The 25921-nt window shown below is 47.2% G+C and overlaps 1 long non-coding RNA gene across 1 annotated transcript; it reads right to left on the reverse strand.

The window, feature by feature from the left end:
• Positions 1 to 9769: 9769 nt before the first annotated feature.
• LOC143836893 (uncharacterized) lies at positions 9770 to 25521 on the reverse strand. Its single transcript, XR_013230820.1, has 3 exons — positions 24909 to 25521; positions 11638 to 11690; positions 9770 to 10114 (listed from the first exon to the last, which is right to left on the reverse strand). It is a non-coding gene; the product is annotated as an uncharacterized LOC143836893 (long non-coding RNA).
• Between the last annotated feature and the right edge of the window lie 400 nt (positions 25522 to 25921).

A 25921-nucleotide genomic window follows, 5' to 3' on the forward strand; every position in this document is an offset into this window, starting at 1 on the left:
CAGCGATCTGCCAAAATGTGCCGTTTCGAGGGCTGGGATCGGAGGAATGAAGATTTCCCTCCACTGCCAATTAATTTCTCTCAACAGCCTGTTTTGCTCTTTTTGCCGGGGCTCGCATATGTGACTGCTGACATCTTGCAAATGTTCCCTGCCTGTTTGCAGTTCTGTGTGAAGAAGGGGGCGGGGGGAGGTAGCATTGAAATGCTAAAGAGCGTGTCACCCATAAGCTTTTCATGCCTAAATTCATCTAGCAAGAGAAAGACCTACAAATAGATGGGGCTATTCATCTTCCACAGCTCTACATATATGGGATTTCACTCTGATACCGCAGCCACAGAAGCCTGAGAGCCCATATCAGCAAGTCATATGGTGAAGTCAGCCTTGAAGGGCTGTTGTTAAGCTGTTTAAACAGCTGAACTGTACCTCAGTATTCTCTAGTGATGCCTAATGGTCACTCTGAATTTGCAGTGGAAAAAACCCAAGAACATGTTCTGGGGATTCATTTGTTCAAGAAGGGGTCCCTGTTTCTTCAGAAAGAGAAAGATCTGATCAGTGTGTGTGCTCTGAAGCAAGCAGCAGTATCCTCCATTAAGGCTGTCTGCTGATGTGGGGCATGTAGTCTGCCTGCAGTCTAGCCACAAGAGGCTTGCAATGTGCTGCTTCTGTAACTATTCATTAAGCTTTTGTACTCTGCTTCAGTAAGGAGACTGAAGCACATGAATATGATACATTTTCTGTAAATAACCATGCAGTAAAGAGTCTTTCTTTTAAACCTCAAAGCACTGAGAGTCTGGATTTGTGCCTCATCCACAAAGGTAACTAATAACGGCATACTTCCAAAAGGCTCTGCTATTCTGCATCTCTAATTTTCTGGAGAGACCCAGGACTGAGTCAAGTCCAAAAGTCCCAACACTATATTTGTAAACAACCAAACTTCAGGTTCTCCATAGGGAAGACAAGGAAAACCCGTGATGTCACTGCAAACTGGCCAATGGTCAAGGCAGATTTGCAGATGGGGAGCCTGTGTTGAACACATGAAGCTACCAAATCAGCCCTACTTAGCTTCGAAAATCTGGAAGGACTTGACTAACAAGGACAATTAGCTCACCAGGGCAGTTCAGGTCAGGGCCTGAAGGAAAGGTGGGGCAGACAGAGAGATAAGCTGACCTGAAACCACAGTTGTGGTTAAACTAGACACGTGCTCGCCTATTCTCTCCTCCAAGACTCATATCATTAATCTCATTTTTAAAAAAATAAGCCAGTTTGGTGTGAGAGTCATCTTGGTGTAGCGGTTAAGAGCAGTGGCTTCTAATCTGGTAAACTGGGTTTGCTTCCCTGCTCCTCCACATGCAGCCAACTGGGTCCCCTTTGGCTAGTCACTGTTCTATTAGGGCCGTTCTCACAGAACAGTTTCTCTCAGAGCTCTCTCAGCCTCACAGGGTCTCTGTTGTGGGGCGGGGAAGAGAGGCCGCCTTGAGACTCCTTCAGGCAGGGAGAAGAAGGGTACAAAAATCAATTCTTCTTCTTCAAAAATCTCACGAAAGAACTGCAAGAACAGCGTTCTCTTGCAAATCTTCACTCCTGGTGCAATTTCAGCTCCTCCGATATGACCATTTACCAGGAATTAGGCTAATTGATCCCTTAACATAGCCACCTGGATATTTTGGCTTGAAAAACCTTTCAAGGAAGAAATGAAGTGGCTCTTCAGACACTCAGTGACCAAGGCCTTTTGGTCGGCATTAGCAGGGGTAAAATCACAGCGCTCCTGCCAAATGTTTTCAAGTGTGCTATATTTGCTACAGTCTCTCCTTTTTTCCCTGGGCTTCTCAAAGAACCCTGGCTGTACGTTTTATGCATCCAGCTGAGAGTCCTTCAGATCTGCTTAGCTCGAGAAATTAGTTATCAGGTCCCCCCCCCCACACACACACACACGCCTTCTAAGTTTACTCGTATCGGTAAGTCCATTTCCTATGGCTGAATAGTGGAAAGGAGAAGAAGAAGAGACCTCCCCCCAGAAATTATAGGCTTTTATTCTGAGGGTTGCCAACAGGTCAGAGGGAAAAGGTCCCATCCCTTTAATGGGGGCTTAAGGGCACGCCCTTTACCTCCATGCCACAAAAAGCTTCACTTGCCCATTTCAACACCAGAAGCTTCTTTTAAAGGGACAGGGCATAATTCTCCAGGCCCTTGCCAATCTGGGTCATTTTAAGTTTCCTAGCTAGGCTTGCTGTACGTCTGCTGGGGAGGATTGCCAGGTCCCTTGGAGCAGCCGTTGGGGGGTGGGAGGCACCCTTCCCGGGACTGGGGAGGAAAGCAGGAAATTAAGGTCATCTATATCACTTGGAAGTGAAATAGGCATATTGGGAACACAGGAGGGAGGGAGAGGAGCAGCTCTCTGGTTTTGGGGCAAAATATGGTAGAATTAGCTTCCACCATAGAGTTTTGCCCCCAAAACAGAGTGTCCCTCCCACATACCTATGTCACCTGGTTTATGTAAGTCCGTTGCATTCATTTCTGATGTTTTTCCCCCCTTTGGAGTCCAGCCAGCCTACAGTGGAGAGGTGGGGGCTGGCAACAGGAGACCCCTGCCCCAACCAGGGGTCCGGCATCCCTGCTGCTGTGGGTGGGAAATCTCTTGCCCCCCAGTGGCTTTTGGGGGGGGGGAGGAAGCTATCACAAACAGTGTGACCTTGCATCTGGGGAAACCCATAAGGGGCATCATGTCTCTCCCAGTAATCACTGGACTTAGTTCTAGAGAGGATTAGTATCAGTTTCGGAGAAACCCTGGAAGCGATATTTGTTTTCTAAAAGCTGCTGAAAACTCGATAGTTTACAGAGCTTTCGGGAGTGGTCTGATGTCACTTCTGGGTTTCCCAAGTAGTGAGGTCACACTTTGACAACAGTGCCCTCCTAGTCTCTATGGGCTGGCCCCTGTTATCTTTTTTGCAGGAGAATGAGGGAGGAGAAGTCCTTTTTGACCCGGGAAAAGGCTGGAATCCTGGACCAAGTAGGGGCCAGAGTCATGCAGGAGTTCAATCGGGCAAGACTGATTCAAAGATCCACTCTCTGCTGTGAACGTTAGTCAGGTGGCTTTGAGTCAATCACCAAATCTCAGACTCACCGACCTCAATGGATTTTGCGGAAGATAAAATGGAGGCAGAACAATGCCAATCGCTTTGGGCCCTGATCAGGGAGCAAGGTCAGATAATGCACAAAACAACAAGTAAAGAACAGGCTAGGTCAGGTTGGCCAAACTGTGGCTCTGCAGATGTCCATGAACTACAACTACCAGAAGCCCCAGGGAGGCTAGGCTATCCCCCCCCCCTGATCATCATTTGATAATGTTATTTCATTCCCTTGGGTTTCTCAGCCATTTCACTGAAACCGGAGTTCTGTAAAGGCGCAGATGTCAATCTGCAAGCACCACACAAATAATATCCCCCCCAAAAGCCTCACTCAGCTTTGCTTTCTGACAAACAAGCCCTGAGAAAAAGAGACTTCACTTTCCCATTTCCCCCATTATCTGTATTTTCCGTCTATGTCCTTTTCTCTACTTTAAACTGAGCCACAAAAGGAGATTCAGTTTTCTTTGACTAGCCTGAACATAAATGAAGCTCACAGGAGGGGGACCATTTTTACGGAGATTATTGCCATCCATCGCGTTGGCCTGTGTCACATCTCATTGCAGCAAACTTCTTAACAAACTTCGCAAGACTTTTTTCCCTGCCGAGGTCTACGTTGGTATTGTTATAGAGATGTGGGTTTCCTGATGCACTCATCAAGGGATCCGAACACAGCTTCATGCTGGGTTTTAACTTCAAGACGGTGTGAATTTCATTTCTGCTTTGTAGTCTAGATCAGTGGTCCCCAAACTTTTTATCTCCGGGGACCAGTCAACGCTTAACAAGTTTACTGACGCCGGGGGGGGGGGATCTTTTGCCGAGGGACGTCACCGCCGCTGCCTGAGCCCCTGCTCCACTTGCTTTCCCGCTGGCGCCCCTCACTTCCCGCCGCCCACTGGGGGGCGCTGCCAGCAGCAGCTGCGCAGTGCCACACCAAGGGGGAGCCCCAGCCATGGCGGCCGCTGGAGAACACCTAAGGTGAGCTGGCAGCAGAGTGGCAGAGCAGCCCCGAGTCAACAGCCAGAAAGGAGGATGAGGAGGAGCTGCGGCCCGGTACCGACTGATCTACGAACTGGTCCCAGTCTACGGACCGGTCCCGGTTTACAGACCGGTCCCGGTTCCCTGGACCGAGGGTTGGGGATCACTGGTCTAGATGGCAAAATCACATTAACAGTCATCTTCTGGGGTCAAGGCGCTGAATTAAGGACCAAAAATGGGGGAATCATTGGGTTACCAAGTCTGGATGTCAAAAGTTCCTGTTCAGGTGTTCCCATCTCTGCTCCACCCAGCTACAGCAGACATGGAAGGGAGATGTTCAAAGCCTTTGGCCAAAGGTAGTCAAACTGCAGCCCTCCAGATGCCTATGGACTACAATCCCCATGAGCCCCTGCCAGCGAATGCATGGGAATTGTAGTCCATGGACATCTGGGGGCCACAGTTTGACTACCCCTGCTCTAAAGTCTTTGAACATCTCCCTTCCATGTCTGCTGTAGCTAGGTGGTAACCTGGTCTCTCTGATTTACCTACCTTTGCCTCTTGTTAAATTGGGGGGGGGGCATCAAAGCTGAAGGTTTCTCAATTCCTATAAAGCCACCTCTGCGGAAGCTAAAAATAGCAAGAGCTGAGATCACAGTTCCCCCTCCCCCCTCCCCCAAGAGTGCTAACAGGGTGTGAAAATAGTGTTGTGCTAATGAATGGGTGCTGAGGGATCAGATTTGCTTCCTAATGGGTTATTTAAACTTAAAATGACCTTTAGGAACAGCTCTGAGTCAAGGCGGGGATCATCCTGATGTCTAATGAAAGGCTGAGGTTTTCCAACTTTTGTGTGTGAGATGGCGGGAGGGGGGGAGATTCGGTAGATCTGAAAAGATAAGGTTACTTTAAAAAGATGTTTTGCCTTCCATTCGGGGAAGATGACTTTGGCGTAATATTTTGCAAGTTTACTTTCCGTGTTGGTTTTTTTTTTTTTTAAATGCTTGATTCTCCCACCCCACACTCACATCTTGGCACCGGGATTTATTGCAAAAGGCACGAATCAGGTTGTTGATTTCTAGAAGACCTCGCTGAGGATCCTGCTTTGCACATCCTGTGCCAAACCCACTCCAGGCTCCCTCGCTAGTATTTCAGGTATTTCCCAAATGTAGAGCTAGCAACCATCATTGCAGGTATAAAAGAGGCTTTCCATAACTGCTAGAAACCAAATCTCACCTTTTAGGCCGTGATGCATTTTCAGCACATATGCAGTTTGATACCACATTGCTACAGTGTTGTATGTGTCAACATTTAAAAAAAATAATAAGGACTTGAAATTAAATTAAGGTATGCAACTTTTACAGAGCAATTTGAAGCAGATTTGCAGCCTTCTATGTACACTGAAGGGAATGGCCAGTCTCACAGTATTAGAGCTCATGTCCTGACAACAGAGATCAGATTCCCTGGAGAAACTGGCTGCTTGGGAGGGAGCGCTTGGCTCCCCTCCCCACTCTGAGCTTCCCCAATCAAGTGCAAAACACTTCCTGTTTCAATTGGGGCAGGGGGGAATAGGGGAAGATCCGAGTTCAAATCCATCTGAATTAGAATCATAGAATCATAGAGTGGAAAGGGGCCATACAGGCCATCTAGTCCAACCCCCTACTCAACGCAGGATCAGCCCTAAGCATCCTAAAGCATCCAAGAAAAGTGTGTATCCAACCTTTGCTTGAAGACTGCCAGTGAGGGGGGAGCTCACCACCTCCTTAGGCAGCCTATTCCACTGCTGAACTACTCTGTGAAAATATTTATGAGCAGGATCCACAATGGAAAAAACAAAGTAAGTGCAGAATCAGTCTAGGAACAGTGCTAGGTCATAGCAATTATCATAGCTTAAATAGTAGAGATAGGCAACAGTGATTTGTCATAATGGTCACTTTTTTGAAATAGTCAGGAAATATATCCTCTTTTTTGTTTTTCACAATATGGGAACACTCTTAAATTATTGTTTTGAAGAAGCGTGGGTTCTTATATGACACTTTTCTCTACCAGAAGGAGTCTCAAAGCCGCCTACAGTTGCCTTCCCCTTCCTCTCCCCACACCCTGTGAGGTAGGTGAGGCTGAGAGAGCCCTGATATCGCTGCTCGGTCAGAACAGCTTTATCAGGACTGTGACTAGTCCAAGGTCACCCAGCTGGCTGCATGTAGAGGAGCAGGGAGCCAAACCCGGTTTACCAGATTAGAAGTTGGTGCTCCGAACCATACTGGCTCTACCCCAACCTGTTAAGGCAGAGGTAGTCAACCTGTGGTCCGCCAGATGTTCATGGACTACAATTACCAGGTAATTGTAGTCCCAGGTAATTGTAGTCCATGAACATCTGGAGGACCACAGGTTGACTACCCCTGTGTTAAGGTACAGTTCTCTGCTGCAAAGGAGTCTGATTTCTTGCAATGCTTTTTTTAAAGTAAATTATATATTTATGAACAAATCCAAGCAACCAATAAAACAGGTTGATTCATGTTTACTAAAAAGAGGCAAGTTTGCTAAATTAATGAATTTCTATTGGGCTAAATCTAATGATATACAGTGTCCTGCTGAGTCTTTTTCGAATGCTTGTTCAGCAGCGCTGTAAATATGTCCGAAGAAGCCCCAGCCAATGCGCCAAAATGTCAATACAGAATAAAGGAGTGGGCTGGACCTGGATTCGGTTGTCATTCCTTGAGACCCAAAATTGAGTTGTGTTCTTAGATGCCGGAATTAAATCTGGCCATTTGAAAATCAATCCGATAGTAATTTCAAGGAAATACATTTCTAAGAGTAATTTCCCCACGGCATTCGTTTACACTTCTTGGAGCAAGGTGACAACTGCTGACTCGGCGGTTTGAACAAGAAGTGTAATTGGATGAATTTCAGGAGGGCAACCGTGCCGGTCTGGAGCAGCGGAACAAAGCGTTGTGCCAAGTGGCACCTTTAAGGACAACAAAGTTTTATTCAAGGAATAATTCTGTGTGTGCACCCGCTCTTGTTCAGGACTTTGTTCTCTAATTGGATAAGGCTGATGTCAATCAAAGGGTAAAGTTATGAGCTCTTTGCAATTGGAATGGGGTTTATATAGAACAGGGTTGGGCAAACTGTGGCTCTCCAGATGTCCATGGACTGCAGTTCCCATGAGCCCCTGTGCTGGTATGCAGTCCAGCACAGGGGCTCATGGGAGTCCATGGACATCTGGAGAGCTAGTTTGGCCAACCCTGATAGAAGAAAAAGAATTGTTTTTTATATCCCACTTTTCACTGCCTGAAGGAGTCTCAAAGCAGCTTACATTCACCTTCCCTTTCCTCTCCCCACAACAGACACCCAGTGGGGTAGGTGAGGCCGAGAGAGCTCTGACAGAACTGCTGATGAGAACAGCTGCATGAGAACAGCATTACCAGGACTGTGACTAGCCCACGGTAATTCAGCTGGTTGCATGTGGGAAAGTGGGGATTCAAGCCCAGCTCTCCACTTTAGAGGCTGCCGCTCTTAACGACTATACCATGCTGGCTGTCTTTAGAAGCAGTCGGGGAATGTGCAGAGCTAGTATACACAAATAGCGCCATGTTAATTTGGAATGCAGAGGATTTTTAAAAAAATCAAAACTGGAATGCACAGGTGAGGAGAACTAAATCTCTTTGCTCCACACCCTCAAACCCACTTCCCTGTGCTCTGCTGTTAAAGGTAAAGGTATCCCCTGTGCAAGCACCGAGTCATGTCTGACCCTTGGGGTGACGCCCTCCAGCGTTTTCATGGCAGACTCAATACGGGGTGGTTTGCCAGTGCCTTCCCCAGTCATTACCATTTACCCCCCAGCAAGCTGGTTACTCATTTTACCGACCTCGGAAGGATGGAAGGCAGAGTCAACCTTGAGCCGGCTGCTGGGATCGAACTCCCAGCCTCATGGGCAGAACTTCAGACAGCATATCGGCTGCCGGCTGCCTTACCACCCTGGGCCACAAGAGGAACTTCTCGCTTTTCACAGCCTCAATATGCCTCATGAACTACGTACTATCTCTAGTCCAGTGCCTGTATTCATGATGGCTCCCAGTCATGCAGAGGCAGGCAGGTGGGTGGGGACCTGGCGATGCAGGGGCTGGTGGCGTCCACAAAGAAATGCCTGCCTGCGAACTAGCCTCCCCTCCCTGGTGCCCAATGTCCCACTGCCCGCACCGAGGGGTAATGGCAAAGAGGCCAGTCGTCTCAGTCCCAAGTCCCGCAGCTTGTCCCCACTGAAGAAGATGAAGGTGGAGGAGGAGAAGGAGGAGGGAGGAGGGTATGTTCTTATATGCCACTTTTCTCTACCTGAAGGAGGCTCAGAGTGGCTTACAGTAGCCTTCCCTTTCCTCTCCCCACAACAGAGACCCTGTGTGGGAGATGAGGCTGAGAGTCTCATCCTGAGAGAGTCCTGAGATTACTGAAGAAGAATAATTGGTTATTGTATGCCATTTTTCTCTCTACCAGAAGGAGGCTCAAAGTGGCTTACATTTGCCTTCCCTGTGAGGGACATAAGGCTGAGAGAGCCCTCATATCACTGCTCGATCAGAACAGTTTTATCAGTGCCGTGGCGAGCCCAAGGTCACCCAGCTGGCTGCATGTGGGGGAGCGCAGATTCAAACCCGGCTCACCAGATTAGAAGTCTGCACTCCTAACCACTACGCCAAGCTGGCTCTCTGTCAGGAAGGTGGGAAGGGGGACTGGTAGCCATTGGAGGGGCAGCCTGCAATGACTCCTGTGCCCGAGGGAAGGCCAGAGGGGATCATGCCGGACACCCAGCAGGCATCATTCCATCCGCTGCAAGCAGCCACGGTGCCCAGCCTTGAGTCTGTAGTGTTGGGGGAGCCAGGATGCCTGCAGCTGGCACACGCACCATCAAACCATCCTGAGCTCTCTGCTGCTCGATTGCCCACCCTGGCATCAATCTGGATCTTAGCTGTGCTGGGGAGGGAAAGGGGAAAGCTCCCGTCTCCACCCTTTCTGATAGTTTAGGCCTAGTGTGTGTGTGTGTGTGTGGGGGGGGCACTCCTGGCAAGGCCTGCCTTCTTCCCTCTCCAGGGGTAAGGCCGCAGGGGATGGCTCCCTCCTGCTCCGAGGGTCGACCAGGGTCTCCTCTCCTGGGATTGCCACCCTCTGCACCCTTTCTCAGGTCTGAGCACCCTCTGTCCACTGTGGCAGGGGCCGCTGCCCGTGGGGGCTGTATGGATCCCAGTGTACCCCCATCAAGTACGGCACCCAGGGCTTGATTCCCGGTCACCATACCCTAAATACGCTGCAGTTCACAGGATCAAGCACCTAATTTGTTATGTTATTGCAGCATTATTGCTCGGCGCGTCCCGAAGGGGGGACGTCGAAAGTGGCATCGGAAAGGCACGAGTGAAGTGCCAGCCGGCCATTGGCAACACGGTGACACCTACAGAGCTGGCTTTGCACCAATGTATGCACAATGTATGCATGCGGCTTCTGTGGACATTAATCTGCAAAGCTGTCATTAGAACTGGGTTGAAGGGGGAGCTGCCTGCCGGCCCGTTTGCCATTAAATCCAGCTACTTCTGCACATCTCTAATTAAGAGACTCCGGCTTGAGTTCCAATTGACAAACCGCTACATCTCGATAGGAGACGCTCAAGGATGCTTCAGGATCTAATGCAGTGTGATGGGGCGGTGGTCGGGATAATTCTGGGAAAGATTTCTAATTACTTTCCACTCCAGAGGTTAAAAGCAGCGCCGAATTGAATCGGCCACTTCAGGTTTCGTGTATTCCTTCCAAGGTTTTTGGGCTCCGATAGCAGCTGCCCGAATCCAAAATGGGTGACCCCTCTGGGCTCCGCTGCTTGAATTTTGTTACTTTGTAAATCCAGTCCCGTGCCTCTTCATCTCTTCTGGCATTCATGCGTTGATGTATTGCTCTTTCATTGTTCTGTCGTTTGGTGTATCAGCACTGTGTTAAACTCCATTTTTCCGCATGTAATACAAGTTAATCGATGCTTACCTTTCCTGGGGAGAAAAGGAGGAGTGAGAAAGAAGAGTTGGCAAGGTGAACTAACGATGAAAAGACCAAATGACAAGCAAACAAACACAGAATGTCTGCTCATATTAACCCTGACAGATGAACAGTGTAAATCTAGGGGACAAAATCACAGGCAACAAGAACACAAGTTCTCCCAAAATAGCCAATGATGGGCTTGGAGGGGGTGGGAAGAGGAGGGGCCCCAGGTGGGCATGTTCACAGCTATACTTCCGAACAATATTCTGCACAATTGCACCACTCCTGGAGTTTCTCGAAGCCTTACAAATGTTTCATTCAACGGTAAGAAAATTGAGGCAGGCTGTACAACACCACTACTTTAATTCTACTTTTGGGATGAATAGCACTAATCTATGGAACATTTGCACACACAAACACTTTGAACATGAGTCTACATACAGGAAACCAGATTCATGATGTTAGTGGGCAGACACCAGAAACACATCAAGACAGATCAATAGTAAGTCTCAATTCAGGCAAAATGTTTCCCTTTCAACAATGTAATTTTGTCACTTGGAGCCAGCGGTGGAGGATGGAGGGGAAGGAGATGCTACTGTCAAAAAGTACTGTCCCTTTGAATCTCCAAGCAAGGATACAACATCAGGGGAAGTTCAGAGGAACTGGTTGGCCACTGTGCGAGATGGAATACTGGAATAGGTGGGCCACTGGTCTGATCCAGCAGAGTTCTTTTTATTTTGGGGGAGGTTTGGGGATGTAGCCTGGGGAGGGCAGGAACCTCAGTGGAGTACAGTGCCATAGCGTTCACATCCCAAATCACCCATTTTCTCCAAGGAATAGATCTCTGTAGTCTGGAGAGGAGCTGTAATTCTGGGGGATCCCCAGGTTCCTTCTGGAAGCTGGAAGCCTGACCACCATGGAAGTCTAGGGTACCTGCACAGAGGCAGGCAATGGGAGGCCAGCTCCACTCATCTCTTGCTTTGAAAATCCCATGGGGTTACCCTTGGCCGGTTGCAACCCGACACTAGAAGCAACCCGAGTGAGCCCTGCTTGTTGTTGTTAGGTGCAAAGTCATGTCCGACCCATCGTGACCCCATGGACAATGATCCTCCAGGCCTCCCTGTCCTCTCCCATTCCCCGGAGTCCATTTAAGTTTCCACTGACTGCTTCAGTGACTCCATCCAGCCACTTCATTCTCTGTCGTCCCCTTCTTCTTTTGCCCTCAATCGCTCCCAGCATCAGGCTCTTCTCCAGGGAGTCCTTCCTTCTCATGAGGTGGCCAAAGTATTTGAGTTTCATCTTTCGGATCTGAGCCCTGCTGGGGGAAAGCTATTCGGAGAGCTAGCTGTGTTGTGCTTGCAGTAAACATCCTACAAACAAACCTGCCATTTCCCTTTGGAAACCTTTCTTTTGGCAACAAGGCCAGATGATGCCTCCTTCATTTGCCTGTTAATTGGGCCACAATGCGCAAAACTGAAATTTCAGGGCCAGGAAACCAAAAGGTCTTAACTGAAGGTTTGAAAATGCACCTCACCTGCAAATGTTGTTACGGCCTGTGCAAATCTATCTCTCGGACGCATGTTCCTTCTAAAAGAAAAAAGAAAAAAATCCACGCATGATGTTTACTGTCAACTGCGGTGTTTGCTGGTGCTCAATTCTCCACAACGCCGGGCACAGGAGCCATCATAAACATCACCCTTAACGGACGATATTTGTTGATGCAGTGCATTCACTTACACTGACATACAGCTGCCGTCGGCAACAAGCAGCAGAATAGCATCTTTGAGCTTCTTAAATTAAAAATTAATTAGGAGATTTAAGAACAAACTCATTGGGGGGTTGCCGAACAATGGCGTGTTTACAAAATCGGAACAAAGGGGGTGTGGCTTCTTCGGCTGTGTGCGTTTCTGCTAAGCGTTTCAATCAATTCCGCGTCTATTAAATATAATTACGGGTGATGTTTCCTCCAAAATTAGAATGTGGCCTTTTAGGAAAGCAGCTGGGAGAAAGTCTGCAATTTTTTACATGGGAACGAAGGCGGTCATTAAAATGCAAATCGGCGTAAGGAGCCATTTTATCAGGGAGGAAAGACCTCCGCGTCAACATTGTTACACATTAATCTTGCGTTTACAATGCCGCTCGCTTAAATGCTATTTATTATCTTGGCCAGGCTGGGATTGCTGTGAAAGGGGGTGGCGGGGAGGCTTGATAATGCAAACACGTTTTGCCACTTAAGATATAAATATACAAGAGGTGAGGAGAAGCTGCACGTGAGTTTTTGCAAAGAGCTGTGGTTTTGCTGGGGTCTGGGTGGTTCTTCCGCAGTCTTTGCAGAAGCCTTCCCTTGCTCCATGAGATGAGGTTGAATCCCATGGACGTCTTCCACTGGCTATTTCCACTGGCAGAGTCTTCTATGGAGGCAAGGGGCTTTGAAAACGGCTGCTCCATGGGCCTTAGTTAACATGGCTTTGCCCTGCAGATGACTGACTGGTTGGGGATTGCATGGGCCCCTTCTGCATGATGGAAAAGCTGATGAAAACTCACGAAATACATCGTGGTTTTTCTGTTTTCCGCACAGGAGAGTGAATTTACTCCGCAAAACTGATTTTGCTCTGCGTGGTGAACTGCCTCTTCGGTGCTTTAAGCGTCTTTTAAGCGTTGTTTCTGAAAGAAGCTTTTCACCGATTCATTTCTCTCCTGCTTGCCTCAGGCGAAATATTAGTCATTCAGGGAAGCTCCTTGGTTATGCAGATTAGTGACTGCATTGGAGAACAAAGCATGTCATTGGCAAAACTACAGGGGGCAGGACTATGAATTGTTCCATGCAGAAAGCATTGCAGCATAGTTTTTCAACAGAATATATTCAATGCAGAACAACGATTGTAGTATAATACAGCAGTCTAAACTGGTTGTTTTTGAAACTGTTTTATTTGGCTCCGTGTAAAATACCTCCTGGCTCCTACCTGATGGAATGAGCTCCTGGAAGAGCTAAGGGCTCTGTCTTACAGGCCCTGCAGAACTCAAAGATGGAGCTCTTCCACCAGGCGTTTGGTTGAGGCTGGGGCAAGGAAGATCTTCAGGCCCCTTTTCCCCTGCCCCTGCCTGTCTTCCTGAGCCACCGGGCTGCGGGGGACTATTGGGTGAAAGGGTGAAAGGGTTATTATCAGGTTTGAATGGTGTTAGGATTGCAGAGGAATTGCTGTATAGATTTATGTATGGTTTTGCTAGTGATTTTACTTTGCCACAAGTCATATGGCTGCGAACGTGCGGTTAATAAATATAATAACAAATAAAAATAAAACAGGATGAGTGAAAACAGTGGGTTTTCACCCAGTCTTCCCAGGGATGGGGAGATTAATGACAAGTGAAATGTTACATTTTGCCCAGTTACTGGGCAAAGCGCTAAAATGGGGGTGCCGGGTCTGCCCTGGCCACTAGCAGGGGATGGGGGGTAGGGTTGCCAGATACAGGTTTGGAAATGGCTGGAGATTTGGGGATAGAGCCAGGGGAGGACAGGGACTTCTGTGGGGTACAAAGCTAGAGTCCCCCCTTCCTCCAAAGCATCCATTTTTCTAAAGGGGAAGTGATCTCTGTCATCTGGAGATGAGCTATAATTTTAGGCAGTCTCCAGGTTCCATCTGGAGGCTGGCATCCCTAGCCTACAATGTGCACTTTCCCTATTATTCTTATTCTTATTCTTAATTCCAGGTTCAGTCCCTGGCATCACCCGTTCCAAGGTGGTGCGAAAGATATTTACCCAAGACCCTGGTAGTCTGAAGAAACAATGCTGATCGGAAGGACTGATGGGTTAATTCAGTGGAAGGCAGCTTTACTTATTTACAGGAAAAATATGTACGTTTTGTGGGACTGTATTGTGGTACCTCATGAGAAAGACGGGGTTAGCTGAGTCACAAATTGGGATCAAGATTGCAGGGAGAAATATCAACAACCTCAGATATGCAGATGATACCACTCTAATGTCAGAAAGTGAAGAGGAACTAAAGAGCCTGTTGATGCGGGTGAAGGAGGAGAGTGCAAAAGTTGGCTTGAAACTCAACATCAAGAAAAGAAAGATCTTGGCATCCGGCCCTCTCAATTCCTGGCTAATAGATGGGGAAGAAATAGAGGTAGTGACAGATTTTATTTTCCTGGGCTCCAAGATCACTGCTGATGGGGACTGCAGCAAAGAAATTAAAAGACACTTCCTCCTGGGGAGGAAAGCTATGGCAAATCTAGACAGCATCCTAAAAAGCAGAGGCATCACCCAGCCAACATATGTGCGTTTAGTCAAGGCTATTGTCTTCCCAGTTGCAATGTATGGCTGCGAAAGTTGGACCATAAGGAAGGCCGAGCATCAAAGAATTGAGGCTTTTGAACTCTGGTGCTGGAGAAGACTCTTGCGAGTCCCTTGGACTGCAAGGCAAACAAACCGGTCAGTCCTAGAGGAGATCAGCCCGGACTGCTCCTTAGAAGGCCAGATCCTGAAGATGAAACTTTCATGGGCTACAATTCCCATGAGCCCCTGACAGGGGCTCATGGGAATTATAGTCCATGAACATCTGGAGGACCACAGGTCCTCCAGGTTGACTACCCCTGCTCTCCAGCATTGACCCTACTGAAGCCCTTCTTCTCTTCAGGCTCCACTCTAGATTTTCAACTCTACCCCCCATCTCCTACCAGGGAGGACCTGGCAACCTTTTCCATGTTAACTGATTGGAAAGATGGCCAAGACAGAAAGACGGTGTGTCTGGCTCTTGGGAGTGAACAATGTGAACGTCCTTTTCAGTTTGAGATATATTCATTAGCATTCATTGAGAAGCTGAAGTCTATAGCATATATTGACTTTTTTTTGATGCATTAGTTGTGGTTTCTTCTAACATGTCGACTTCCATACAGGGTCAACACTTAAGAGAGTCTCAGGGCATGGCCACACATCACTGAATTGCATTCCAAGAAAACGGCAACAATTCAAGCAAGATTCCTCAATGGCAAAGAATGAATTGGCCTTCAGTTCTGGGCTCATTCTGCACACATAGGATAATGCACTTTCAATGTGCTTTGGCAGCAGGATTCTCCTGTGCAGAACAGGAAAATCTACTTCTAAAGTGCATTGAAAGTGCATTATCTGTTCTGTGCAGACTAGGCCCTGGTCTGTTCAGGTTTACGAATAACGAAAGGGATATTTCTGATGTAATTTGTGTTTTGCCTGCATCATGTCCATTTTGCTGAACCCTGCCTGGAATTGAAAGGATAATCACGGTTAAAATATCTGGCAGGAGCTTTTGCGTGACACGCCTTTGGCTGATCATTGTTTGGAACATGCCGTTGTTGCTTAAAAGAATGAGGAATAGAGCTAGAATTCCTCCCCCTTCATATTTATTTAAACGTTTTTATTCTGCCCTTCCGCCCCCAAAAAGGGATCCCTAAGGCAGTGAACACCTGTGCCTTTAAACATATGGAAACATTGAAACAGCATTTAAAATGTATGTATAAATATTTACGAGCACAATAACAGCATACCAATGTGGAATCAAACAAATTTAACCAAGAGGGAAAATAAGCATTCACTGAAGGGAAGCCAAATGGGAAAAAAGGCTTCACCTTGGGCAGAATGCAATGACAGAAATAAACAGTTGAATCTCCCAGGAAAGGGAGTCCCAAAGAAGGGGTGTTAGGTCTGTTGGACTGACCAGTGGGAGATGGAAATGAACTTACTGGGAAAAGGAAGGGAAAAAGCTGGAAATAAATGCGATAGGCCAAGATCACCTGGAAGTGACATAGACACATTGGGGGTGACACTCTGGTTTGTGGGCAAAACCTCTATGAATCATAGAATCATAGAATCATAGAGTTGGAAGGGGCCATACAGGCCATCTAGTCCAACCCCCTGCTCTACGCAGGATCAGCCCTAAGCATCCTAAAGCATCCAAGAAAAGTGTGTTTCCAACCTTTGCTGGAAGACTGCCAGTGAGGGGGAGCTCACTACCTCTTTAGGCAGCCTATTCCTATGGTAGGTATGTGCACAGAAAAAAATATCAGTACTTTTCTCATTTGTCCGAATTCAGTTGGGCTGAATGACCTGAATTGCGGCTTCACTATAAAGCTCATTCCACCAGGTCGGGGCCAGGACTGATAGGGGCCCTGGTTGAGGCCCCTATCACCCTTTTTTTCACTTTTGCAATCTACAAACCACATGACAATCACAGATTGAAGGTCCTCCTAACTAAACAGCACTGTGGGGCCCATGGCATATGCTAAACTGCTTCTGAATGTCATTTAGAATCATAGAAGAAGAAGAAGACTTGGTTCTTATATGCCGCTTTTCTCTACCCGAAGGAGTCTCAAAGCGGCTTACATTCACCTTCCCTTTCCTCTCCCCTCAACAGACACCCTGTGAGGGAGGTGGGGCTGAGAGAGCCCTGATATTACTGAAGAAGAAGAGTTGGTTCTTATATGCCGCTTTTCTCTAATCGAAGGAGTCTAAAAATGGCTAACAATCACCTTTGCTTTCCTCTTTCCACAACAGACACCCTGTGGGGTGGGTGGGGCTGAGAGAGCTCTGGTATCACTGCTCGGTCAGAACAGCTTTATCAGTGCTGTGGTGAGCCCAAGGTCACCCAGGTGGCTGAATGTGGAGGAGCTCAAAATCAAACCCAGCTCACCAGATCAGAAGTCCGCATTCCTAACCACTACACCAAACTGGCTCCCTCATAGAGCTGGAAGGGACTTCCAGGATTACCTAGTCCACCCCCCTGGAGAAAGCAGGAAATTCACAACTTGATGGCAACACAGATGACTCCCAGTAACCAACAATGTGCAATAGTGACAGAGAAAGATGATGGCCCAAGGATACCACATCATGGGGAGCTGCACGATGTTACAGTGGTTCAGAAGAGAACCACATTTCTCATAATCGATCAGGCCCCTCTATGATTAAAAGTTAGCTGATAAATTTAGAAAAGAACACACGTTCTAAAACTAAACCGTTTCAGGATCCAAGCCGGTGGTAAAGGGATTGTCAGTGGACAGTTTTACTTAAATGAAGAAGTACAACTAATTATGTAGGGGGAGAAAAAAAATGCCTTCAGGTTTTAGAACATGAAAGAAGAACTGTTTTGCTGACGTTCATTTTGGCCTCTTTTATATAATGGGGCATTATATATTTATGAAGCATAAACAGTAGAACCGTTTCCCCCACCATGTTGAGGGCATTCTCCTTTTTATATATTCAGCGTTTTCAAGAAAGGGAAAATGGGAAATAAGGTTGCCTGGGTTTACCTCTCTCTGTGTGGCCTCAGTGACTGATCAAACATTTAAAACTTAATTAGGCTTCGGATGACCCGTAAATACCGGAGGGTGGGAGAACATAAACAAATTGTTTTTCAAATGGAAGCTAATCTGTCGGGTCACCCCCCCTGTTGAAGAGAGCAAAGATAAATGAGATAAAACTATGTCCCAGTAATGAAACCGGGCCTGCCTGAACTGAAAAGAGGGTATAAGTAGGACAGATATTTTGATCAATTACATAGCTTCTTGCCTTTTGAAAAATTGGGGGTACAAGTGGGGGCTCTCAAGACTCCTGGCAGGTATCCCATTCCCCCTCCCACCCTGTCGCCAAGCCCAGGATGGCTTGAGGCCTCTTAAATGTATTTTTTTTAATTCGATTTTTCCAGAAACCTAGGAAGGAGCCCTTTCAAATTTGCAGAACTATCAGGTTTTTTTTACAGTTACGCCCTTCTAAATCCATTGAGTTCCAGGGCCTTAGAAGGGTGTTTAGGATTGCACTGTTAATCTACCTTTCTTCCATTTTATCTGTTCACACACATTTCTCTGTGCGTTTTGTTTCTGCTAAGCTTGCAAAACCATAAAGCAACGCAGAGCCCGGCACTCTTTGTCTCCGGTGGGCCATCTGCTTCCATGGTGGTTCTCCAAGATGGACAAATAGTTGTGAATTCCTCCCAACCCAATGGCCCAGAGGACTGTTAAAAGTCGGAGATGGATAATGTCAATTTCAGACTCATCAGGACAATCTAAATGATAATAACACTCTATTGACAAGAAGCAGTCCACCTGGCCCTCATCCACAGATTTAGGTATCCGTAGATTGGGTCACACTTTATTAGAATGCTCTTCCACCAGGCCTAGGGTTGAGGCCAGAACAACAACAATCTGACCTCCATCCTGCATTGTACCGCCATCCTGGGTTTTGCTTCTACACCTATGGGCAATTTTACAATTTTTAGAACTATTTAACTGTGTTTTTAAGTGTATTATCAAACACACGTTATTCACTGCCCTAAGTCCACTTTGATGGAGACGGCAGTATATAAAATTAAATAAATAAAGGGGGGAGCAGGCGTGATGGGCTGTCACAAAGGTGGTAGTAGGGAGCTTTGGTAGGCCCCTTTGAAACTGCGAGAGAGAGCCACAGAAGGGTGGGAAGGGGAGAAAGACCCTGATCCTGAGTGCATCCAGAGTCTTTAAATGCTCCCCCATCACAGCCCTCTGATGACATGCAGAAAACTCATCAGATTGTAGGAGGACATCATGCTTCGTGCCCGCTTCTGGCAGCCACTGCATTAGAAGAAGAAGAAGAAGAAGAAGAAGAAGAAGAAGAAGAAGAAGAAGAAGAAGAAGAAGAGATGGTTCTTATATGCCACTTTTTTCTACCCAAAGGAGTCTCAAAGCGGCTTACAGTCACCTTCCCTTTCCTCTCCCCACAACAGACACCCTGTGAGGGAGGGGAGGCTGAGAGAGCCCTGACATTACTGCTCAGTCAGAACAGCTTTATCAGTGCGGTGGTGAGCCCAAGGTCACCCAGCTGGCTGCATGTGGGGGAGTGCAGAATCGAACCCAGCTCGCCAGATTAGAAGTCTGCACTCCTAACCATTATACCAAACCACTACACCAAAAAGAAAGTTGTCAGGATCACAGTTTGCCTTATATATAGTAAAGGATAAGATCTGTGGATAACTCCAGATAATTATGAAAACCTCTGCTGTCGATGGGCGTCTAACAATTGGCTCTTCATTGCTCAGCACACAGGTTCCCCTTTTGGAGGAGTTGCCATAGGTGGGGGTCATTACTCCTCAAGACACCCTGTTTCCTTTTCTCTCTACCCCTTAAAGCTAAAAGGATGATCATCCTATTTGCCACCCACAAACTCCCCCCCCAGGTTCCCCCCCCCCAGGTTTGTACAAGCATGACCTCACATTTCTCATGTTCTTTCTCTAAGTATGTTATGCCACATTTATTTATTTTATTTTATTTATCATACTTTTATACCGCCCTCCCCGGAGGCTCCCCGGAGGCTACATGGTAGCCCTGGGACAGCCATGCAGGAGGCAAAATTCCTTTTCACACAAACAGTGGGAAGAAAGTCAGAATTTATTGAAGGATAAAATAGAATCATAGGCAGGACAAATTAGCATACATAAATCTCTCAGGATTTGGGGAAACATAGGCACTTAATAATGAAAAGCAAAGTGGTAAAGTTACAAAAAGGACACTCCGAAGAACATAAAAGCCTTAAAGCACCAAGCTTCCAACCGTAACATTTTCTGTCACCTTCATCCCTCTCTCTTGAGAACCAGATCCAGTCATGGGTGCTCTTTATCATAGAATCATAGAATCATAGAGCTGGAAGGGGCCATACAGGCCATCTAGCCCAACCCACTGTTCTACGCAGGATCAGCCCTAAGCATCCAAGAAAAATGTGTATCCAACCTTTGCTTGAAGACTGCCAATGAGGGGGAGCTCACCAACTCCTTAGGCAGCCTATTCCACTGCTGAACTACTCTGACTGTGAACATTTTTTTCCTGATATCTAGCCTATATTGTTGTACTTGTAGTTTAAACCCATTATTGCATGTCCTCTCCTCTGCAGCCAACGGGAACAGCATCCTGCCCTCCACCAAGTGTCCCTGATCGTAGAATCATCACTGGCTGGCTTATTTACTTGCTCTTGGCAGGGTTGGATCCAGATTTCCCATCTGTGAAGCAGAGATTCATCCATCCATCCATCCATCCATCCATCCATCCATCCATCCATCCATCCAACCATAATTATATTTATATACCACTGCTCACAGATGTCTTGCAGCGGCTTACAAGAATTGATAAAATACAATTAAATCCCCAACAATATCCTTAAAATAACCCTGTATCATCACACTAGCAAGATGGTGAACCATAAAACATCAGCCTTCCCCCCTCCATTCAGCATGTAGGTCCGGAAACTGGGAGCGAGGATCTTAACTGATCTTCGTCAGCCTCAGATGGAGATCTCAGATGGTAACACCAGGGGCACTGCACTGGCCTCAACCATATGCCTGTCGGAAGAGCTCTGTCTTGCAGGCCCTGCGGAAAGCTGAGAACTCATTCATTCATTGGAACAGGCTTCCTTGGGAGGCGGTGGGTTCTTCTTCTTTTCAAGTTTTTAAGAGGCAAGATAGCCATCTGACAGAAAGGCTGATTTTATGAATTTAGACTGATGGTGTGTTGTGGGGGCAGGAAAAGATGTGCCAGCCTTCGTCTCTTGTGGCCCTTCCTTGCATACCTGGGGAATTTCTGATTGCCACTGTGGGATGGTAGGTAAATTTCCTCCAGGCCAGGCTGAAATCTGGAGGGTTTTGGTGGGGGGATCACTGGGGCATGCAACTGGAGCAACTGTGAGTGGGCTGGTAGTTGTGAGTGTCCTGCATTGTGCTTGGGGTTGGACTAGATGACCCTGGAGGTCCCTTCCAATTCTATGATTCTAGGATTCATTCATTTACTGACAGAGTTCTGTATTCCCAATGGCATGCAGATCCTGGGGCCAGCTTCTCCTGCAGGGCAATTGAAACCACACTGCAGGAGAACGTGAGGGCGATCTGGCTGAGACATCTGTCACCCCATTGATCGCCAGGGTTGATTCAGCTGATCTGGCTGGCTAGGCGGGTGTCCCCTACCTCCCTCACCGCTCCATGTGCGTCCCTCCCGAAGCTGCGTGCTCGGTGAAAGAGGAGGACCATCCCAGATAGAAGGAGTGTACCGTTCTTCGGTCAAGGGTATACCACACTGCAGGAGAAGCTGAGCAATCCTGTTATTTTTCTTCTTGTATCTATTGGATCTGAAAAAAAAACCTAGAGTTCTGAAAAGCCCCAGATATGATTACCATATCAGTACTGGGATTTGGGATTTTCCAGAAGTACCAAAAAAAAAAAAAATTGCCCCCAAGAGACCAGAATTGGATTGAACTACCTACCTACCTACCTACCTACCTACCTAACTAACTAACTAACTAACTAACTAAACAAATAAACACATAGTGCGCTCCTATTCTGTGTGCACGGACGGAATGCCACAACTTACTGTGGAATGCCCAACTTAGTTTGATTGTGCACATTGCTGCAACAAGGTTATTTTGATCTAGTGATTTCAAAACAAATTTAAGAAGGCATATACTCTCCCCCCCTGCAAAAAATGTTGCTATTGAAAGATAAATATCCTATCATATCCCAGAAAAAAATACCATTTTGAATATGCATAAATTCAAATTGAGCCTCTTGTGGCGCAGAGTGGTAAGGCAGCCAACATGCAGCCTTAAAGCTCTGCCCATGAGGTTGGGAGTTCGATCTCAGCAGCCGGCTCAAGGTTGACTCAGCCTTCCATCCTTCCGACGTCGGTAAAACGAGTACCCAGCTTGCTGGGGAGTAAACGGTAATGACTGGGGAAGGCACTGGCAAACCACCCCGTATTGAGTCTGCCATGAAAACACTAGAGGGCGTCACCCCAAGGGTCAGACATGACCCGGTGCTTTACCTTTAAATTCAAATTTAAACCTTCATTTGCAAAAGTTCAAGAAGGTTGCTTAACACTTAAAAAAAAACTTTCTTCCTTCTGTCTTTCAACTTACAATTTTAATTACTTTGACTATTTCTCCTCTTTCTAAATTCTCCATAGCGGTTCCTGCTATATGCAATGAATTGGAGCCGCGTTATCTATACTTTGAAGAGCTGTTAAAAGCTATCGGGGCCATTGTATTTCCTGTTTCTGCAGTTATTGTTATTTCCCTCCCCATATAGTACCCAGTTAACTCAATGGTAAATAATATAAATTTTGATATCTCTTTTCAATATTCCCATGTAATAATCTTGAAGTTATTTGTGATCTTCTCATTTTGTTATTGTTTGTTAAATAACTTCACTGAATTGTAGAATCCTAGAGTTGGAAGGGGCTCTAGGGCCATTTAGCCCAACCCCCTGCTCAATGCAGGGTCAGCCTAAAGCAGGAGTAGTCAAACTGCGGCCCTCCAGATGTCCATGGACTACAATTCCCATGAGCCCCTGCCAGCATTTGCATTTGCTGGCAGGGGCTCATGGGGACTGTAGCCCATGGACATCTGGAGGGCTGCAGTTTGACTACCCCTGGCCTAAAGCATCCAGGAGTTGGATCTGTCCAGCTGCTGCTTGAAGACTGCCAGAGAGGGGGAGCTCCCCACCGCCTTAGGCATCCCATTCCGCTGCTGAAATACTCTGACTGTGACCATTTTTTTCATGATCATGGAATCATAGAGTTGGAAGGGGCCATACAGGCCATCTAGTCCAACCCCCTGCTCAACGCAGGATCAGCCCAAAGCATCCTAAAGCATTTTTGTGACCCAGATGTAGAACTCTCAGCGTCTCCTTACATCTTGTTCTCATTTTCCAGTATGTTCAGATCTCGTTGAACTCTATCTCTATCTTCTGGGGTGTTTTCTACTCCTCCAATTGGGTGTCCTCCACAAATTTAATGACTCCCTCTACCCCCGCATCCAGATCAGTGATAAAAATGTCAAAAAGTACCGGCCCCAGTTCTGAGCCTCTTAATCCTTCTCTAAATATCACTTACATGAGTCAAATGACTGAGTAAATGTACTAGTGCTACATTCAAGGGGATATGGAACGGCATGTGTCCCCTGATCTTGGAAGCTAAGCATGGTCTGTACTTAGATGGGGCACGACAGAGGAAGACTCTGCAGAGGAAGGCCATAGTATCCCCTTTTCCTCAGCTGTGATTTTCAGAGGCTGATTCGGACTCAACTTCAAGTTCCTTATCAAAACCGACCGGGCTTATAAAATCTTAACAAGGTAGATAAACAAGGTTCTTGTTCAAGCTGAATAAGCCGCCAGGCTGCATACGCCGTTGAAGCTTGTAGAGGCCGCAAAAGCTTACAAAGACCACCAGCCGACAACATCTGGTCTCCAGCGTCGGACAAATTCCACAAACAAGAGGCAACTCAAGGTCAGCTTCCTAATTTCCACTTGCCTGGTTTAGCATTCGGCTTAGCAATTATTCATTCTTGAAGGAACCAAAGTAAGATAGAATTTTGAAAGATGTAAAGATAAATAGAAAGATGAGTTTCTCACGGATAGCCCTGCCGGGCAGTGTTATTTCTTTGTTGCCACCACTGTTAAGAGCAGGGGTAGTCAAACTGCGGCCCTCCAGATGTCCATGGACTACAATTCCCATGAGCCCCTGCCAGCATTCGCTGGCAGGGACTCATGGGAATTGTAGTCCATGGACATCTGGAGGGTCGCAGTTTGACTACCCCTGGGCAAGAGGATCAAATTAAGGGCTTTTCTGCATGCGACAATTATAGTGGAATGCTTACCTTGTGAAGACGCTATATTCCAGCTGCTCCGCATGACGTCGCCAATCTTCCGCATCTTGCCAGCAAACTGGTCGCTACATCCTCCATTTTAAAGCGCTAGGTGGGGAATCGCATAAAGTGGATTCACCTAATTAAAGGGGTTTTCCCCCAGTGGCCAACCAGCAGGCCACCAGCAAAAGAAAGGTATGGAGGTGAAGAAGTGCTACATCCGCCTCCAGTGTCCTGGCCTTGCACCCGCCTCCCTCTCCCTTGTTCCGGGGACGGGAAGTGTTTTTTTTCAAAATGGAGAACAGCCTGGAGCAACGAATAGGCGGACACGCGCCTCAGCTGAGATTGTCTGTGCCTCTATGAAGATTCGGATAGGCACTTAAACAAATAAGTCTATTTAAAAACAAAAAAACGGCGATCACCGGAAGTTCATCTCCCATGCCGGGAAGGGATTCCAGGGCTGTGATGCAGAGGCAGGCAATGGCCATTTACCTCTGGATGTCTCTTGCCTTGTAAACCCTATCAGGCCTCACTGTGAGTCAGCTGAAGAAGAAGAGTTGGTTCTTATATGCCGCTTTTCTCTACCTGAAGGAGGCTCAAAGTGGCTTACATTCGCCTTCCCTTTCCTCTCCAGCATGCCAGATTAGAGGCCCGCACTCCTAACCACTACACCAAACTAGCTGTGAGTAGACTGCCTACCCAAAAAGTTCTGTACCACTGTGGCATGCCAAACACTGCCCCAGTGATGCTTGCTCAATCCAGGCTCCCGAAATTATGTTGGCAACCTGTATCTGCGGAACAGATTGCCACCACCACCACCACCACCACCTCAATTTTTTTGTCTTCCCTAAACCAGGGGTGTCTGCGGACTACAATTCCCATGAGCCCCTGCTAGCAAACGCTGGCAGGGGCTCATGGGAATTGTAATCCACGGACATCTGGATAGCCACAGTTTGTCCACTCTTGGCCAAAGTTTCTCATTCCAAAAGGCCTGGAGTTTCACCAGTAGACAAAAAGTCCAAAATATATAGGAGCTGCAGCCCTTATTCATAAAAAGAAATACAATTCACCCTCCCCCCCTCGTTCTGCAGTCCTAAACGAGAGCCACTCTTCCTTCCTTTCAACATGAGGTTGCGATCCGGGCAGTCAGGGGAAAAAGAAAAAAAAGAATTAGCATGGCTGACCTTCACGAGGCGCGTCGCTCACTTCCCTTTGATCCGCCGTGTTGCTAAAAATGACTTCAAGGCCGCGAAGTTTCTCGCACTGATCGGGCGTCTGGATCGGAAACTTTGCCGGAGATGATGAGGGGACTTAAAAGGAAGTTAGTCAAGTTCTGTGCCTTGACCCCGTGAGGCTTATTTTAAAGCGAGGAGCTTAATTAGAGAGGATAATGCTGTTCCTTCTCTCACTCCGGTATCGTGCCTTAGTTTTGCAAGATGATTCCGATCAATTAAAGCGGCTCTGCTCCTGCTGCCCGCTTTGTGAAGGAGCTCTTCTGATAAAGGTCGCTTGGCACCGATCACAGCCGGGATTCTGTTCCGGCCTCTGCCTCCAGACCTGCAGGGCCTGGGATCCTTTTAAAGAGGTAAAATATCACTCCTGTTGATAGCTTCAAACTTCCGGGTGCTTGTTCCGCAGTAAAAAAAAGAAACAGGCCGCCGTTGAGGCGAACGATTTACGGCCGCAAATAAAAGAGAAGAGTTTCTAAGCAAGTCGCTGAACTTTAATTTAGTGATGGGAGGGGAGATGGAGGAGTCTCTTTGGAAAGTTCCTCCTCACCTCCCCTCACCGGTCAATGCCAACTTCCTTCTGCCTGGAAAGGATTGTGGTCAAGAAACTGGCACAGCCTCCCTTCCTTCTCCTCTTGGCTTGGATGCCGTGGCGATATTCCATGAATGGAAGCATTTCCACCTATGGGGCTGCTTCCAGAGGAAATGTCATAGTCCCATTGTATACCGCACTGGTCAGACCACGCCTGGAGTACTGTGTGTAGTTCTGGAGGCCTCACTTCAAGAAGGATGTAGATAAAATTGAAAGGGTACAGAGGAGAGCGACGAGGATGATCTGGGGCCAAGGGACCAAGCCCTATGAAGATAGGTTGAGGGACTTGGGAATGTTGAGCCTGGAGAAAAGGAGGTTGAGAGGGGACATGATAGCCCTCTTTAAGTATTTGAAAGGTTGTCACTTGGAGGAGGGC

The sequence above is a fragment of the Paroedura picta genome, chromosome 4 (genome assembly GCF_049243985.1).
Source record: "Paroedura picta isolate Pp20150507F chromosome 4, Ppicta_v3.0, whole genome shotgun sequence".
NCBI lineage: Eukaryota > Metazoa > Chordata > Lepidosauria > Squamata > Gekkonidae > Paroedura > Paroedura picta.